We start from the raw sequence: 6752 nt of genomic DNA, 5'->3' as shown, positions 1-6752 counted from the left end.
TGTATCCAGCATGCTGGCGCTGCTCGCATGGTTCATGTACACGCCTGCCGGCTGTGTATTGTACGCCATGGTGTGAGAAGGATAGAGGAAACGAGCGAGAGTGCCGCTGGTAGAAATGCCTACAACGTAGAAAAGGGTACGGGATATAGAACACGGGAGATGCAGAAAGAACCGGGTTTAGGGTACTTGCGTGTCAAAATTTTCTCTGAGTGGTTGTGTTTTTGGGGGTGGACGCAGGAGGAGAACGAGCGTAATAACGTGTGGGCTGGTGGAATGTGCCGACGTGTCCGGCGAGATCCCGGGTCTTATCAACGAGTCATGCACGGCTCATCCACGCCGGGATTTCTTTGTTTGCACACAGACACTGGGCGTCAAAACAGCTTATACAAAGACACAAGCTTTTTTCCACCTCGGAAACATTGTCCGCGGTAACTTACCCTTTTAGCCACGGGCTTTTTTTCAGAGCGATAAGCAAGATACAAGGGAGAGAAGGGAAGAAGGAGCGCTTAAAAACGCCGGCGCCCTGCAATGAAAGCAAGAGGAGAAAATGTGTCAGAGTATAGAGAACTAGCTCCAGCAAAAAGTAGGGTTTGCTCTGTTCGTGAATTCGGAGCTGCCAGCGCGTGCTGTGCGCTTGAGCGTATATGCGGGGGGTTTGTAAAGAAACGCGAGTGTGCCGGGCAATATATACAAAGAGAAGGGAGCGACAGCAGGAGCGCGGGTGTGTGCACGGGTCCTTGCTCCTGGAGTCGATAACGAACGCGCGTGCGCTAGCAAACAAAAGCGTGGAGTAGAACAGAGAAATCAACGGGGGCACCGGCTCAAGCAAAAGAGCAGTGGCCGCCTGGGATAAGGGATAGGAGGGGATCTAGAGTGGAGAAGAGAAAAGAAAAAGGCTAAGAGTACAGGGCGAATTGCAGGGAAAGAGAAGAGAAAGCGCTGGCCACAGAAAAGTCCTGGATCTCACCGGCAGCCTGCAGCGGGGAGGTGGTCCCTCTTAAGGCGCAGCAGCACTGAGCGCGCCGGGTGGCGGGAGAAGCGCCCAGCCGCCCTTGGATGAAAAACAGGTGTGAACTTTTTTTCTCTATGACGTACCTCGTTGCCCAGCCTGCAGATCGCTGTGATTGGCTGTGACACAAATGGCTCTCGCGGCCGGGCTCGGGGAACGTTTGGCTCATCTTTGACCAGAAGTCGAATTGGCCAGCCAAAAATCTCTTTTTCAACCTCACTCCCCTCCCCGATTCTAACGACAATCTCGCCCTCTCCCTCTCTCCAATTCACCTCCTCTCCTGCAGAAATAATGGCTCGTGCGCAACAGGTCGGAACTATGCTCGCAGCAGCCGCTGGGCTCTGGCTGCTTGGCCTCGTTGGCCTTCTCCCGCTTCCCGAGGTCCTGCAGACCCAGGTGTGGCCGGTGCTGCCGCTGCTGGCGCTGGTGTCTCTGGGCGCCTACGCATTCATCAACATCGGCTACAACCTGCTCGTGTTCCGCGAGTGCCCCGAGGCGTACCATGAGCTGATGCAGGAGATTTCTGAGGCCAAGGACGATCTGCGCGCGAACGGCGTTGATATTGCTTGAATGGCCCTCTACACTAGCGTTTTTTATTGGCTGCATTGGCGCAACCGACAACATGAGCTGAAAAATAAAAAATTCTGTCTTTTCCTAAACTGTTGCGGCTCGCTTCTGTATGCCAGCTGTTGTTTCTTTACATTCCTCCCCCTTTTCCTTTGTTTGCATTAAAGAACGGCACAATGAGCGAGAGTCGCCAGAGTCTGATTTCGTGGGTCAACGAGCTTCTGCAGACCAACTACACCAAGGTCGAGCAGCTGGGTTCAGGTAAGAGCCGTGGAATCGAACCCCTCCGAAGGGGAGAGCAGCCCAATTGCGAATTGGCACATCTCTAATTACCCCCGGGTGTTTAGGTGCGGCGTACTGCCAGATCATCGACTCGATATACCTGGATGTGCCGCTTGCCCGCGTCAAGTTCGCGGCGAACCAGCAGTACGAGTACATTGAGAACTACAAGATTCTGCAGAACATGATCCGGAAGCACAAGATTGACAAGCCCATTGACCCGACGAAGCTGATGAAGTGCCGGTTCCAGGACAACTTTGAGTTCCTGCAGTGGCTGAAGCGGTTCTGGGACTCGTACTTCTCGGGCCAGCCCTACGACCCGGTGGCCAGGCGGAACGGCCGCTCTGCCGACATCCCTGGCAACGCCGCTGCCTCCCGCCCGCGCAGCAGCGCGTCATCTGCTCACAGCTCGTCCACGGGTATGCGTGCCGCGCGCTCCGCCGTCCGCCCCGCTGCCCAGCGCCCGCAGGCTGCCGCCATGCGCCCCGGCTCCGCTGGTCTGCGGCCTGGCAGCCGCACGGGCCCTGGAGCAGCCGCCAATTCCCACCAGGTGCAGGAGCTGAACCGCCAGCTGTCTGAGGCCAAGGTGCTGATTGAGACCGCGGAGAAGGAGCGGGACTTTTACTTCTCCAAGCTGCGCGAAATCGAGGTGTACTTGCAACAGCTGGAGTTCGAGCCTAGATCGGACATTGGGGAGATGGCCAGCCATATCCAGGGCATCCTGTATAGCACAGACGACAACTATGCTGGCGAGGAGGAGCAGCTCCAGGGCGACCTCAATGACGAGACCTACGAGCCCCAGGGCAGCGTTCCCGCGGCCGATGCACACCTCGACGAAGAGGAGACCTTCTAAGCAACACACTGACTCACCACCACACCCTTCTCTTGCTCTCTCTTTCTGAATTTTTAAAATGACACTTTCCATTTAAACTTTCCGCGGCTGGCAGGCTCTAACTTCTTGGCTTGCCTCTTAGCTTCTCAAGTACCCGGGCAATCGGCACCACAAACGCCCTGGCAAACACCGGTGTCATCGCCAGGCTTGCCGCAATTCGCAGCGGTGCCGCTGCCTTGACCACCGCGTAGCTAGTCGCCAAGTTCACCAGCACAGGCGACCCCTCGTCCAGCGCCTCCATCCCAACATACTGCCGCAGCTTGTTGATGTATCTGTTTCCTTGGCGCATCACGTCCTCTGGAAACGGCACCTTCACCCCGAAGAAGTCGAGCGTGTAGTACACGCCAAACAGCGGCACTATCGCTGTCAGCTCATGCAAGAGTGCAAATGACGTCAGATGGCTCACCGGCCGGTCGCGGAACCTATGTGCATACTTGCGCCAGCCCCTAGGCGCCGATGACGGCGATGGTGGCGGTGGTCCCGAGTAGTCTACATATGAGATATTATGTATCAGCATACACGCATCGCAGCCCTACATTGCACCATGGCGCCGTCATTAATTGTCCTAGCACCACGCATATTCCTATATCAGTGACGTACACCGCAGTGGCCCTGGCCGCATGCGCTGCGCTGCTCGGATCCCGATGGTAGACAACGTAGTAAGATGCATAGTCGATAAAAACGATTTTGAAAAGCTGCTCTGAACCTCCCCAGGAACAACACGCTTGGCTGATTCTGCAACCGGTGCTTTATGCCCAGGTTATGGCAAGTATGCCCGATAAATGCTGTGCATAAACCGCCAGGTTGATTTTTGCATATATTGAATGACGTAGGCCATCCAGCTGCCACCTGGGCAATCGCATGCGTCGAATTCACAAGAGAATTACATGCTGGGTGTCAGCTGTGTGACATATTTGCACGTCATAGCGCTCGTACGATTTATTCAGGCCCCACATTGAGAAACCGACACATACCTGACGTGTACATCTGCCGCGAGATCATGGGCAGATACTGGTCTGCATTGCTGAGCGAGATGGCCACATTGAGCCGGTGATAGAATGACCCCAGTAGCGATTCTTTAAGCTGGCACCGACTATCCTTGTGCTGGCTGCATTCTGTCAGACTCCATAACGCTACATACGACACGCACCATAGGACAAAGGCAGGCACAAATACAAAACCAATGTTGGTCCAAACCAAAAGGCTACCCACCTGGGTGCTGTGTGGATAGGAGTCGCCGACAGACACCCCATCAACAACATACCCAGTGTATTGGGTCCTGGACAGCGCGGCATAGCCGTAATTTATCAGGCTGACTTGGTGGACCCACCCAAGCCAGACAGTCATACTCTCTGTGTTGACAAGCAGCCTGCCAAACAGCAGAAACGACAACAGCACCACAGGCAGCACAGCTAAAATTGTCGCCAACCTGCCAAGCACTGCACCAATTGTGATTCCAAAAGCGAACCCGCACACGCTTGTGGCCGCACATGCTGCCAAGTATATGAAGTCCTTTCCAGCCATTGGCGTACATCAGACTAGCCAGCGTGTACACGCCGAAAACGCGATCGGCGAGATCTCCTGTCAACCACGGCATAAAACTTTATGTTCATCCCCCAGCCCTTTGTCTTAATAAAATTTCTACATATAAATACATTCTTTGACACTATGGACATCATTTGATATATATATATATATATATGTATATATATCACTGTTTGCAAAGCCGTGGGAAGAGGTCCTGGCATTTAAAGATTGTATTTTAGTATTCACTACACGAAAATACGATCCTGCACCATATATTATCAGAGATTGTCTTTGCATACCTCTTTGCATTCATTAGCGTCGCCGTTTCGATCGCTTTATATTTCGTACTTTACACTCTTGTCCTTTTACAAATGAATCCAGATCAATTGACATAAAAAGTTAAAGCAATATCGCCGAATATGTCTGAAAATGAGTGCAAAAAGAGAGCGGTGAAAATTCAAGCAGCATCCGGCGTGCTGAAGCGGGGATCGGGTGGGCCTAACAAGTCGGCCTCAACCTGCCGGCGGGTATTCCTATTGAATGCACCACGGCCATGCATGGTCAGGCGCCAAAGGGCCAAGAACGACGCACACCACAAGACGAATGCGAGGATAAACACAAACAAAATGTTGACACCAATCGAGAACCCTCCGAGCTGGAGGTTGTCCAAATACATATCGCCCACAGCCATGCCGTCTATAACATAGCCAGCATACTGGTTTTGTGACAGAGCCGCATACCCGTACTTGATCGGACTCAGCCATTGGATCCAGCGCAGCCAGACAGTCGAGCTGCCAGTGTTGACAAATAGACCGCCAAACAGAAGGAGCGGGATGATAGCGGCAGGCAGGATGGCCAGGATGACCGACAGACTGCTGAAGGCAGCGCCCAAGGTAATGCCAAAGGCGAAGCCGCAGACGCTCAGTGCAATACATGTAACCATGTAAATGAAAAACTTTGCCGCGGTCCGCTGGAACCCGATTAACCAGTACGCGCAGACAGAGTAGAGCGCGGGCGAGCACAGCTGGATGGGAAGCTCGACAATGTTCTTGGCCAGGAAATACGCAGTGAGTCCGTAATAACCAGCCTGCCACTCGCGCACAAACACAGGCCGCTCTGACGCAAAGGCATTGACAACGGCCAGCAGTGTCAGCATGTACTGTGCAGCACACGACAAAAACAGGGCGCCTGAAAAGTTCTGCGTCTGTATAGCTGCGGACCGCTTATTGGTATTCAAGAACAGGAAACCGAAGAGCAGGCCCAGAACGGCAGACTGCACCAGGCGGATGTAGAGTACCAGGGGGTTGCGCAGCGCATTGCGTGCTGAGCGGCCGACCAGGTAATGCAGCTGCTTGGACAGCGAGACAGTGCGGCGCAGCTGGGATTTGGTGGGCGGGCGAAGCTCTGGGCGGTCCACCAGACATTTGACTGATACAGCGTCGGGCGAGCCAGTCCAGGCATTGGCCAGGATCTTGGAGCGTGTTGTACTGGTCTCCAGTGGCAATGTGTCGTGCTGCGAAAAGTGCATCGGGAACAGGATAGTGTTGAATAGATGGTCGGCGGGATTCGAGTAGGTCGGGCACGGAAAGCCCAGGTTGTCAAAGTATGGAATAAACGCATGCCGTTCTCCCAGATACACTATGCGGCCCTCGCTCAAGACCATCAGATCATCTACAAGTGCAAATACTTCAGATGACGGCTGGTGCAGAACAGCAACGACAGTTCGGCTATTCATGGCAATGCGCTTCAGCTGGTGGGCGACCAGAAGCGCAGAGTGTGCATCCAGCCCCGAAGTGGGCTCGTCGAGGAACAGGATATGTGTGTCGGTCACGTACTCCATGGCAATGGCAGTGCGCTTGCGTTCGCCACCAGAAATCCCCTTGGTGATTGAGTCGCCGACCACAGTATGCTTGCACCCTTCGAGTTCAAAAGTAGAAATAGCCATATCACACAAGCCTGTGTCTGGCCTGTCATGCTCATGCATAGCGATGGGCAATGGCAGGTGGGAGATGCAAGGACGCAGAATCACAGACATGTCAATAGCCTCTTGGACAGTCTGGGTGGACAGAATCATGTCGTCCTGGTGGACGTAGCCGGCCAACATATGTAGACCCTGGGCAGTGGTCTGGCGGCCATTGACCCAAATGTTTCCGGTTACAGTACCAGTGGTTAGTTGGCCAGCGAGAAGATTCAGCAGAGTAGTTTTACCCGATCCTGAAGGACCCAGGATAGCAGTGAATCTACCGGGTCGGAATGTGCCAGTTAGGTCGTGTAGGATGGTCTTTGGGGTAGTGGGCTGTTTGGTGAATACACGTTTGATTGCGGGGACGCGCCTGGTGTGAGAGACAGTGCGGAGCGCGGGCACGTCGACGGAATATGACAAGTCTTTGAAGGATATCTGAAGCGGAGCAGCCATGAGTAAAATAAAAAGTAAAACAGGCAGCATAGAAAAGAAACGAAGGCGGAGCACGAGACATC

This window comes from Linderina pennispora (assembly GCF_002104995.1).
Source record: "Linderina pennispora strain ATCC 12442 chromosome Unknown DL89scaffold_145, whole genome shotgun sequence".
Taxonomy (NCBI): domain Eukaryota; kingdom Fungi; phylum Kickxellomycota; class Kickxellomycetes; order Kickxellales; family Kickxellaceae; genus Linderina; species Linderina pennispora.
Note: the sequence above shows the minus strand (reverse complement) of the source record.